This window comes from Anser anser, assembly GCF_964211835.1.
Source record: "Anser anser genome assembly, chromosome: 22".
Classification (NCBI taxonomy): Eukaryota; Metazoa; Chordata; class Aves; order Anseriformes; family Anatidae; genus Anser; species Anser anser.
The window spans coordinates 1,257,244-1,270,613 of NC_139743.1; positions in this window are offsets into that span (position 1 = coordinate 1,257,244).

The following is a 13,370-nucleotide window of genomic DNA, read 5'->3' on the forward strand; positions in this document are numbered from 1 at the left end:
TGGTGCCAGTGCACTCTGTGGAGTCACTGCAGTGCATCCCCAGTGGTGCCAGTGCACTCTCTGGACTCACTGCACTTCATACCCAGTGGTGCCAGTGCACTCTCTGGACTCACTGTATTTCCTACCCAGTGGTGCCAGTGCACTCTCTGGACTCACTGCACTGCATATACAGTGGTGCCAGTTCACTCTCTGTAGTCACTGCACTGCATCCCCAGTGGTGCCAGTGCACTCTCTGGACTCACTGCACTGCATCCCCAGTGGTGCCAGTGCACTCTCTGGACTCACTGCACTGCATCCCCAGTGGTGCCAGTACACTCTCTGGAGTCACTGCACTGCATCCCCAGTGGTGCCAGTGCACTCTCTGGACTCACTGCACTGCATCCCCAGTGGTGCCAGTGCACTCTCTGGACTCACCGCACTGCATCCCCAGTGGTGCCAGTGCACTCTCTGGACTCACCGCACTTCATCCCCAGTGGTGCCAGTGCACTCTCTGGACTCACTGCACTGCATCCCCAGTGGTGCCAGTGCACTCTCTGGAATCACTGCAGTGCATCCCCATTGGTGCCTGTGCACTCTCGGGACTCACTGCACTGCATCACCAGTGGTGCCAGTGCACTCTCTGGAGTCACTACAGTACATCCCCAGTGGTGTCAGTGCACTCTCTGGACTCACTGCACTTCATACCCAGTGATGCCAGTGCACTCTCTGGACTCAATGCACTGCATCCCCAGTGGTGCCAGTGCACTCTCTGGAGTCACTACAGTACATCCCCAGTGGTGTCAGTGCACTCTCTGGACTCACTGCACTGCATCCCCAGTGGTGCCAGTGCACTCTCTGGACTCACTGCACTTCATACCCAGTGGTGCCAGTGCACTCTCTGGACTCACTGCACTGCATCCCCAGTGGTGCCAGTGCACTCTCTGGACTCAATGCAGTGCATCCCCAGTGGTGCCAGTGCACTCTCTGGACTCACTGTACTGCATCCCCAGTGGTGCCAGTGCACTCTCTGGACTCACTAGAGTGCATCCTTAGTGCTGCCAGTGCACTCTCTGGAGTCACTGCACTGCATCCCCAGTGGTGCCAGTGCACTCTCTGGACTCAATGCAGTGCATCCCCAGTGCTGCCAGTGCACTCTCTGGACTCACTGCACTGCATCCCCAGTGGTGCCAGTTCACTCTTTGGAGTCACTGCAGTGCATCCCAAGTTGTGCCAGTGAAATCTCGGGAGTCACTGCAGTGCATCCCCAGTGGTACCAGTGCACTCTCTGGACTCACGGCACTGCATCCCCAGTGGTGCCAGTGCACTCTCTGTACTCACTGCACTGCATCCCCAGTGGTGCCAGTGCACTCTCTGTACTCACTGCACTGCGTCCCCAGTGGTGCCAGTGCACTCTCGGGACTCACTGCACTGCATCCCCAGTGGTGCCAGTGCACTCTCTGGACTCACTGCACTGCATCCCCAGTGGTGCCAGTGCACTCTCTGGACTTACTGCAGTGCATCCCCAGTGGTGCCAGTGCACTCTCTGGACTCACTGCACTGCATCTCCAGTGGTGCCAGTGCACTCTCTGGACTCACTGCACTGCATCCCCAGTGGTGCCAGTGCACTCCCTGGACTCATTGCACTGCATCCCCACTCTTGCCAGTGCACTCTCTGGAGTCACTGCAGTGCATCCCAAGTGGTGCCAGTGCATTCTCTGGACTCACTGCACTGCATCCCCAGTGGTGCCAGTTCACTCTCTGGACTCACTGCACTGCATCCCCAGTGGTGCCAGTGCACTCTCTGGACTCACTGCACTGCATCCCCAGTGGTGCCAGTGCACTCTCTGGACTCACTGCACTTCATACCCAGTGGTGCCAGTGCACTCTCTGGACTCACTGCATTTCATACCCAGTGGTGCCAGTGCACTCTCTGGACTCACTGCACTGCATCCCCAGTGGTGCCAGTTCACTCTCTGGACTCACTGCACTGCATCCCCAGTGGTGCCAGTTCACTCTCTGTAGTCACTGCACTGCATCCCCAGTGGTGCCAGTGCACTCTCTGGACTCACTGCACTGCATCCCCAGTGGTGCCAGTGCACTCTCTGGACTCACTGCACTGCATCCCCAGTGGTGCCAGTGCACTCTCTGGACTCACTGCACTGCATCCCCAGTGGTGCCAGTGCACTCTCTGGACTCACTGCACTTCATTCCCAGTGGTGCCAGTGCACTCTCTGGACTCACCGCACTGAATCCCCAGTGGTGCCAGTGCACTCCCTGGAGTCACTACAGTGCATCCCAAGTGGTGCCAGTGCATTCTCTGGACTCACTGCACTGCATCCCCAGTGGTGCCAGTTCACTCTTTGGTGTTACTGCAGGGCATACGCAGTGGTGGCAGTGAACTCTCTGGAGTCACCGGGGTGCATCCCCAGTGGTTCCAGTGCACTCTCTGGACTCACTGCACTGCATCCCCATTGGTGCCAGTGCACTCTCTGGAGTCACCGGGGTGCATCCCCAGTGGTGCCACTGCACTCTCTGGACTCACTGCACTGCATCCCCAGTGGTGCCAGTGCACTCTCTGGACTCACTGCACTGCATCCCCAGTGGTGCCAGTGCACTCTCTGGACTCACTGCACTGCATCCCCAGTGGTGCCAGTGCACTCTCTGGACTCACTGCACTGCATCCCCAGTGGTGCCAGTGCACTCTTTGGACTCACTGCACTGCATGCCCAGTGGTGCCAGTGCACTCTCTGGACTCACGGCACTGCATCCCCAGTGGTGCCAGTGCACTCTCTGGACTCACTGCACTGCATCCCCAGTGGTGCCAGTGCACTCTCTGGACTCACTGCACTGCATCCACAGTGGTGCCAGTGCACTCTCTGGACTCACTACTGTGCATCCCCAGTGGTGCCAGTGCACTCTCTGGAGTCACTGCACTGCATCCCCAGTGGTGCCAGTGCACTATCTGGACTCACTGCACTGCATCCCCAGTGGTGCCAGTTCACTCTTTGGAGTCACTGCAGGGCATCCAAGTGGTGCCAGTGCACTCTCTGGACTCACTGCACTGCATCCCCAGTGGTGCCAGTGCACTCTCTGGACTCACGGCACTGCATCCCCAGTGGTGCCAGTGCACTCTCTGGACTCACTGCACTGCATCCCCAGTTGTGGCTGTGCACTCTCTGGAGTCACTGCACTGCATCCACAGTGGTGCCAGTGCACTCTCTGCACTCACTGCTGTGCATCCCCACTGGTGCCAGTTCACTCTTTGGAGTCACTGCACTGCATCCCCAGTTGTGCCAGTGAACTCTCTGGACTCACTGCACTGCATCCCCAGTGGTGCCAGTGCACTCTCTGGACTCACTGCACTGCATCCCCAGTGGTGCCAGTGCACTCTCTGGACTCACTGCACTGCATCCCCAGTGGTGCCAGTGCACTCTCTGGACTCACTGCACTGCAACCCCAGTTGTTCCAGTAAAATCTCTTGAGTCACTGCACTGCATCCCCAGTGGTGCCAGTGCACTCTCTGGACTAACTGCACTGCATAACCAGTGGTGCCAGTGCACTCTCGGGAGTCACTACAGTACATCCCCAGTGGTGTCCGTGCACTCTCTGGACTCACTGCACTGCATTCCCAGTGGTGCCAGTGCACTCTCTGGACTCACTGCACTGCATCCCCAGTGGTGCCAGTGCACTCTCTGGAGTCACTGCACTGCATCCCCAGTGGTGCCAGTGCACTCTCTGGACTCACTGCACTGCATCCCCAGTGGTGCCAGTGCACTCTCTGGAGTCACTACAGTGCATCCTTAGTGCTGCCAGTGCACTCTCTGGACTCACTGCACTGCATCCACAGTGGTGCCAGTGCACTCTCTGGACTCAATGCAGTGCATCCCCAGTGGTGCCATTGCACTCTCTGGACTCACTGCACTGCATCCCCAGTGGTGCCAGTGCACTCTCTGAAGTTACTGTATCGCATCCCCAGTGGTGCCAGTGCACTCTCTGGACTCACTGCACTGCATCCCCAGTGGTGCCAGTGCACTCTCTGGACTCACGGCACTGCATCCCCAGTGGTGCCAGTGCACTCTCTGTACTCACTGCAGTGCATCCCCACTGGTGCCAGTTCACTCTTTGGAGTCACTGCAGTGCATCCCCAGTGGTGCCAGTGCACTCTCTGGACTCACTGCACTGCATCCCCAGTGGTGCCAGTCCACTCTCTGGACTCACTGCACTGCATCCCCACTGGTGCCAGTGCACTCTCTGGAGTCACTGCACTGCATCCCCAGTGGTGCCAGTGCACTCTCTGGACTCACTGCACTGCATCCCCAGTGGTGCCATTGCACTCTCTGGACTCACTGCACTGCATTCCCAGTGGTGCCATTGCACTCTCTGGACTCACTGCACTGCATTCCCAGTGGTGCCAGTGCACTCTCTGGACTCACCGCACTGCATCCCCAGTGGTGCCAGTGCACTCTCTGGACTCACTGCATTGCATCCCCAGTGGTGCCAGTGCATTCTCTGGACTCACTGCACTGCATCCGCAGTGGTGCCAGTTCACTCTTTGGTGTTACTGCAGGGCATACCCAGTGGTGCCAGTGAACTCTCTGGACTCACAGCACTGCATCCCCAGTGGTGCCAGTGCACTCTCTGGACTCACTGCACTGCATCCCCAGTGGTGCCAGTGCATTCTCTGAAGTTACTGCATTGCATCCCCAGTGGTGCCAGTGCACTCTCTGGACTCACTGCACTGCATCCCCAGTGGTGCCAGTGCACTCTCTGGACTCACTGCACTGCATCCCCAGTGGTGCCAGTTCACTCTTTGGAGTCACTGCAGGGCATCCCCAGTGGTGCCAGTGAAATCTCTGGACTCACCGCACTGCATCCCCAGTGGTGCCAGTGCACTCTCTGGACTCACTGCACTGCATCCCCAGTGGTGCCAGTGCACTCTCTGGACTTACTGCAGTGCATCCCCAGTGGTGCCAGTGCACTCTCTGGACTCACTGCACTGCATCTCCAGTGGTGCCAGTGCACTCTCTGGAGTCACTGCACTGCATCCCCAGTGGTGCCAGTGCACTCTCTGGACTCATTGCACTGCATCCCCACTGGTGCCAGTGCACTCTCTGGAGTCACTGCAGTGCATCCCCAGTGGTGCCAGTGCACTCTCTCGAGTCACTACAGTACATTCTTAGTGGTTCCAGTGCACTCTCTGGACTCACTGCACTGCATCCCCAGTGGTGCCAGTGCACTCTCTGGACTCACTGCACTGCATCCCCAGTGGTGCCAGTGCACTCTCTGGACTCACTGCACTTCATACCCAGTGGTGCCAGTGCACTCTCTGGACTCACTGCATTTCATACCCAGTGGTGCCAGTGAACTCTCTGGACTCACTGCACTGCATCCCCAGTGGTGCCAGTTCACTCTCTGTAGTCACTGCACTGCATCCCCAGTGGTGCCAGTTCACTCTCTGTAGTCACTGCACTGCATCCCCAGTGGTGCCAGTGCACTCTCTGGACTCACTGCACTGCATCCCCAGTGGTGCCAGTGCACTCTCTGGACTCACTGCACTGCATCCCCAGTGGTGCCAGTGCACTCTCTGGACTCACTGCACTGCATCCCCAGTGGTGCCAGTGCACTCTCTGGACTCACTGCACTGCATTCCCAGTGGTGCCAGTGCACTCTCTGGACTCACCGCACTGAATCCCCAGTGGTGCCAGTGCACTCTCTGGAGTCACTACAGTGCATCCCAAGTGGTGCCAGTGCATTCTCTGGACTCACTGCACTGCATCCCCAGTGGTGCCAGTTCACTCTTTGGTGTTACTGCAGGGCATACGCAGTGGTGGCAGTGAACTCTCTGGAGTCACCGGGGTGCATCCCCAGTGGTGCCACTGCACTCTCTGGACTCACTGCACTGCATCCCCAGTGGTGCCAGTGCACTCTCTGGACTCACTGCACTGCATCCCCAGTGGTGCCAGTGCACTCTCTGGACTCACTGCAGTGCATCCCCAGTGGTGCCAGTGCACTCTCTGGACTCACTGCACTGCATCCCCAGTGGTGCCAGTGCACTCTCTGGACTCACGGCACTGCATCACCAGTGGTGCCAGTGCACTCTCTGGACTCACTGCACTGCATCCCCAGTGGTGCCAGTGCACTCTCTGGACTCACTGCACTGCATCCACAGTGGTGCCAGTGCACTCTCTGGACTCACTACTGTGCATCCCCAGTGGTGCCAGTGCACTCTCTGGACTCACTGCACTGCATCCCCAGTGGTGCCAGTGCACTATCTGGACTCACTGCACTGCATCCCCAGTGGTGCCAGTTCACTCTTTGGAGTCACTGCAGGGCATCCAAGTGGTGCCAGTGCACTCTCTGGACTCACTGCACTGCATCGCCAGTGGTGCCAGTGCACTCTCTGGACTCACTGCACTGCATCCCCACTGGTGCCAGTGCACTCTCTGGACTCAATGCACTTCATACCCAGTGGTGCCAGTGCACTCTCTGGAGTCACTGCACTGCATCCCCAGTGGTGCCAGTGCACTCTCTGGACTCATTGCACTGCATCCCCAGTGGTTCCAGTGCACTCTCTGGACTCACTGCACTGCATCCCCAGTGGTGCCAGTGCACTCTCTGGACTCACCGCACTGCATCCCCAGTGGTGCCAGTGCACTCTCTGGACTCACCGCACTTCATCCCCAGTGGTGCCAGTGCACTCTCTGGACTCACTGCACTGCATCCCCAGTGGTGCCAGTGCACTCTCTGGAATCACTGCAGTGCATCCCCATTGGTGCCTGGGCACTCTCGGGACTCACTGCACTGCATCACCAGTGGTGCCAGTTCACTCTCTTGAGTCACTGCACTGCATCCCCAGTGGTGCCAGTGCACTCTCTGGACTCACTGCACTGCATCCCCAGTGGTGCCAGTGCACTCTCTGGAGTCACTGCACTGCATCCCCAGTGGTGCCAGTGCACTCCCTGGACTCAATGCACTGCATCCCCAGTGGTGCCAGTGCACTCTCTGGAGTCACTACAGTACATTCCCAGTGGTGTCAGTGCACTCTCTGGACTCACTGCACTTCATACCCAGTGATGCCAGTGCACTCTCTGGACTCACTGCACTTCATACCCAGTGGTGCCAGTGCACTCTCTGGACTCACTGCACTGCATCCCCAGTGGTGCCAGTGCACTCTCTGGACTCAATGCAGTGCATCCCCAGTGGTGCCAGTGCACTCTCTGGAGTCACTGCACTGCATCCCCAGTGGTGCCAGTGCACTCTCTGGAGTCACTACAGTGCATCCTTAGTGCTGCCAGTGCACTCTCTGGAGTCACTGCACTGCATCCCCAGTGGTGCCAGTGCACTCTCTGGACTCAATGCAGTGCATCCCCAGTGGTGCCAGTGCACTCTCTGGACTCACTGCACTGCATCCCCAGTGGTGCCAGTTCACTCTTTGGAGTCACTGCAGTGCATCCCAAGTTGTGCCAGTGAAATCTCGGGAGTCACTGCAGTGCATCCCCAGTGGTACCAGTGCACTCTCTGGACTCACGGCACTGCATCCCCAGTGGTGCCAGTGCACTCTCTGGAGTCACTGCACTGCATCCCCAGTGGTGCCAGTGCACTCTCTGTACTCACTGCACTGCGTCCCCAGTGGTGCCAGTGCACTCTCGGGACTCACTGCACTGCATCCCCAGTGGTGCCAGTGCACTCTCTGGACTCACTGCACTGCATCCCCAGTGGTGCCAGTCCACTCTCTGGAGTCACTGCACTGCATCCCCACTGGTGCCAGTGCACTCTCTGGAGTCACTGCACTGCATCCCCAGTGGTGCCAGTGCACTCTCTGGACTCACTGCACTGCATCCCCAGTGGTGCCATTGCACTCTCTGGACTCACTGCACTGCATTCCCAGTGGTGCCAGTGCACTCTCTGGACTCACCGCACTGAATCCCCAGTGGTGCCAGTGCACTCTCTGGACTCACTGCAGTGCATCCCAAGTGGTGCCAGTGCATTCTCTGGACTCACTGCACTGCATCCCCAGTGGTGCCAGTTCACTCTTTGGTGTTACTGCAGGGCATACCCAGTGGTGCCAGTGAACTCTCTGGACTCACTGCACTGCATCCCCAGTGATGCCAGTGCACTCTCTGGAGTCACCGGGGTGCATCCCCAGTGGTTCCAGTGCACTCTCTGGACTCACAGCACTGCATCCCCAGTGGTGCCAGTGCACTCTCTGGACTCACTGCACTGCATCCCCAGTGGTGCCAGTGCACTCTCTGGACTCACTGCACTGCATCCCCAGTGGTGCCAGTGCACTCTCTGGACTCACTGCACTGCATCCCCAGTGGTGCCAGTGCACTCTCTGGACTCACTGCACTGCATCCCCAGTGGTGCCAGTTCACTCTTTGGAGTCACTGCAGGGCATCCCCAGTGGTGCCAGTGAAATCTCTGGACTCACCGCACTGCATCCCCAGTGGTGCCAGTGCAGTCTCTGGACTCACGGCACTGCATCCCCAGTGGTGCCAGTGCACTCTCTGGACTTACTGCAGTGCTTCCCTAGTGGTTCCAGTGCACTCTCTGGACTCACTGCACTGCATCCCCAGTGGTGCCAGTTCACTCTCTGTAGTCACTGCACTGCATCCCCAGTGGTGCCAGTGCACTCTCTGGACTCACTGCACTTCATCCCCAGTGGTGCCAGTGCACTCTGTGGACTCACTGCATTTCATACCCAGTGGTGCCAGTGCACTCTCTGGACTCACTGCACTGCATCCCCAGTGGTGCCAGTGCACTCTCTGGACTCACTGCACTGCATCCCCAGTGGTGCCAGTGCACTCTCTGGACTCACTGCACTGCATTCCCAGTGGTGCCAGTGCACTCTCTGGACTCACCGCACTGAATTCCCAGTGGTGCCAGTGCACTCTCTGGAGTCACTACAGTGCATCCCAAGTGGTGCCAGTGCATTCTCTGGACTCACTGCACTGCATCCCCAGTGGTGCCAGTTCACTCTTTGGTGTTACTGCAGGGCATACGCAGTGGTGGCAGTGAACTCTCTGGAGTCACCGGGGTGCATCCCCAGTGGTTCCAGTGCACTCTCTGGACTCACTGCACTGCATCCCCATTGGTGCCAGTGCACTCTCTGGAGTCACCGGGGTGCATCCCCAGTGGTGCCACTGCACTCTCTGGACTCACTGCACTGCATCCCCAGTGGTGCCAGTGCACTCTCTGGACTCACTGCACTGCATCCCCAGTGGTGCCAGTGCACTCTCTGGACTCACTGCACTGCATCCCCAGTGGTGCCAGTGCACTCTCTGGACTCACTGCACTGCATCCCCAGTGGTGCCAGTGCACTCTTTGGACGCACTGCACTGCATCCCCAGTGGTGCCAGTGCACTCTCTGGACTCACGGCACTGCATCCCCAGTGGTGCCAGTGCACTCTCTGGACTCACTGCACTGCATCCCCAGTGGTGCCAGTGCACTCTCTGGACTCACTGCACTGCATCCACAGTGGTGCCAGTGCACTCTCTGGACTCACTACTGTGCATCCCCAGTGGTGCCAGTGCACTCTCTGGACTCACTGCACTGCATCCCCAGTGGTGCCAGTGCACTATCTGGACTCACTGCACTGCATCCCCAGTGGTGCCAGTTCACTCTTTGGAGTCACTGCAGGGCATCCAAGTGGTGCCAGTGCACTCTCTGGACTCACTGCACTGCATCCCCAGTGGTGCCAGTGCACTCTCTGGACTCACGGCACTGCATCCCCAGTGGTGCCAGTGCACTCTCTGGACTCACGGCACTGCATCCCCAGTGGTGCCAGTGCACTCTCTGGACTCACTGCACTGCATCCCCAGTTGTGGCTGTGCACTCTCTGGAGTCACTGCACTGCATCCACAGTGGTGCCAGTGCACTCTCTGCACTCACTGCTGTGCATCCCCACTGGTGCCAGTTCACTCTTTGGAGTCACTGCACTGCATCCCCAGTTGTGCCAGTGAACTCTCTGGACTCACTGCACTGCATCCCCAGTGGTGCCAGTGCACTCTCTGGACTCACTGCACTGCATCCCCAGTGGTGCCAGTGCACTCTCTGGAGTCACTGCACTGCATCCCCAGTGGTGCCAGTGCACTCTCTGGACTCACTGCACTGCATCCCCAGTGGTGCCAGTGCACTCTCTGGACTCACTGCACTGCATCCCCAGTTGTGCCAGTAAAATCTCTTGAGTCACTGCACTGCATCTCCAGTGGTGCCAGTGCACTCTCTGGAGTCACTACAGTGCATCCTTAGTGCTGCCAGTGCACTCTCGGGACTCACTGCACTGCATCCCCTGGGTGCCAGTGCACTCTCTGGACTCAATGCAGTGCATCCCCAGTGGTGCCAGTGCACTCTCTGTACTCACTGCAGTGCATCCCCAGTGGTGCCAGTGCACTCTCTGGACTCACGGCACTGCATCCCCAGTGGTGCCAGTGCACTCTCTGGACTCACTGCACTGCATCCCCAGTGGTGCCAGTGCACTCTCTGGAGTCACTACAGTGCATCCTTAGTGCTGCCAGTGCACTCTCTGGACTCACTGCACTGCATCCCCAGTGGTGCCAGTGCACTCTCTGGACTCAATGCAGTGCATCCCCAGTGGTGCCAGTGCACTCTCTGGACTCACTGCACTGCATCCCCAGTGGTGCCAGTGCACTCTCTGAAGTTACTGTATCGCATCCCCAGTGGTGCCAGTGCACTCTCTGGAGTCACTGCACTGCATCCCCAGTGGTGCCAGTGCACTCTCAGGACTCACGGCACTGCATCCCCAGTGGTGCCAGTGCACTCTCTGTACTCACTGCAGTGCATCCCCAGTGGTGCCAGTTCACTCTTTGGAGTCACTGCAGTGCATCCCCAGTGGTGCCAGTGCACTCTCTGGACTCACTGCACTGCATCCCCAGTGGTGCCAGTCCACTCTCTGGACTCACTGCACTGCATCCCCACTGGTGCCAGTGCACTCTCTGGAGTCACTGCACTGCATCCCCAGTGGTGCCAGTGCACTCTCTGGACTCACTGCACTGCATCCCCAGTGGTGCCATTGCACTCTCTGGACTCACTGCACTGCATTCCCAGTGGAGCCATTGCACTCTCTGGACTCACTGCACTGCATTCCCAGTGGTGCCATTGCACTCTCTGGACTCACCGCACTGAATCCCCAGTGGTGCCAGTGCACTCTCTGGACTCACTGCACTGCATCCCCAGTGGTGCCAGTGCATTCTCTGGACTCACTGCACTGCATCCCCAGTGGTGCCAGTTCACTCTTTGGTGTTACTGCAGGGCATACCCAGTGGTGCCAGTGAACTCTCTGGACTCACTGCACTGCATCCCCAGTGATGCCAGTGCACTCTCTGGAGTCACCGGGGTGCATCCCCAGTGGTTCCAGTGCACTCTCTGGACTCACTGCACTGCATCCCCAGTGGTGCCAGTGCACTCTCTGGACTCACTGCACTGCATCCCCAGTGGTGCCAGTTCACTCTCTGTAGTCACTGCACTGCATCCCCAGTGGTGCCAGTTCACTCTCTGGACTCACTGCACTGCATCCCCAGTGGTGTCAGTGCACTCTCTGGACTCACTGCACTGCATCCCCAGTGGTGCCAGTGCACTCTTTGGACTCACTGCACTGCATCCCCAGTGGTGCCAGTGCACTCTCTGGACTCACTGCACTGCATCCCCAGTGGTGCCAGTGCACTCTCTGGACTCATTGCACTGCATCACCAGTGGTGCCAGTGCACTCTCTGGACTCACTGCAGTGCATCCCCAGTGGTGCCAGTGCACTCTCTGGAGTCACTACAGTACATCCTTAGTGGTTCCAGTGAACTCTCTGGACTCACTGCATTGCATCCCCAGTGGTGCCAGTGCACTCTCTGGACTCACTGCACTGCATCCCCAGTGGTGCCAGTGCACTCTCTGAAGTTACTGCATTGCATCCCCAGTGGTGCGAGTGCACTCTGTGGACTCACCGCACTGCATCCCCAGTGGTGCCAGTGCACTCTCGGGACTCACTGCAGTGCATCCCCAGTGGTGCCAGTGCACTCTCTGGACTCACTGCACTGCATCCCCAGTGGTGCCAGTTCACTCTTTGGAGTCACTGCAGGGCATCCCCAGTGGTGCCAGTGCACTCTCTGGACTCACTGCACTGCATCCCAAGTGGTGCCAGTGCAGTCTCTGGACTCACGGCACTGCATCCCCAGTGGTGCCAGTGCACTCTCTGGACTCACTGCAGTGCATCCCCAGTGGTGCCAGTGCATTCTCTGGACTCACTGCACTGCATCGCCAGTGATGCCAGTGCACTCTCTGGAGTCACCGGGGTGCATCCCCAGTGGTTCCAGTGCACTCTCTGGACTCACAGCACTGCATCCCCAGTGGTGCCAGTGCACTCTCTGGACTCACTGCACTGCATCCCCAGTGGTGCCAGTGCATTCTCTGAAGTTACTGCATTGCATCCCCAGTGGTGCCAGTGCACTCTCTGGACTCACTGCACTGCATCCCCAGTGGTGCCAGTGCACTCTCTGGACTCACTGCACTGCATCCCCAGTGGTGCCAGTTCACTCTTTGGAGTCACTGCAGGGCATCCCCAGTGGTGCCAGTGAAATCTCTGGACTCACCGCACTGCATCCCCAGTGGTGCCAGTGCAGTCTCTGGACTCACGGCACTGCATCCCCAGTGGTGCCAGTGCACTCTCTGGACTTACTGCAGTGCTTCCCTAGTGGTTCCAGTGCACTCTCTGGACTCACTGCACTGCATCCCCAGTGGTGCCAGTTCACTCTCTGTAGTCACTGCACTGCATCCCCAGTGGTGCCAGTGCACTCTCTGGACTCACTGCACTTCATCCCCAGTGGTGCCAGTGCACTCTCTGGACTCACTGCATTTCATACCCAGTGGTGCCAGTGCACTCTCTGGACTCACTGCACTGCATCCCCAGTGGTGCCAGTGCACTCTCTGGACTCACTGCACTGCATCCCCAGTGGTGCCAGTGCACTCTCTGGACTCACTGCACTGCATTCCCAGTGGTGCCAGTGCACTCTCTGGACTCACCGCACTGAATTCCCAGTGGTGCCAGTGCACTCTCTGGAGTCACTACAGTGCATCCCAAGTGGTGCCAGTGCATTCTCTGGACTCACTGCACTGCATCCCCAGTGGTGCCAGTTCACTCTTTGGTGTTACTGCAGGGCATACGCAGTGGTGGCAGTGAACTCTCTGGAGTCACCGGGGTGCATCCCCAGTGGTTCCAGTGCACTCTCTGGACTCACTGCACTGCATCCCCATTGGTGCCAGTGCACTCTCTGGAGTCACCGGGGTGCATCCCCAGTGGTGCCACTGCACTCTCTGGACTCACTGCACTGCATCCCCAGTGGTGCCAGTGCACTCTCTGGACTCACTGCACTGCATCCCCAGT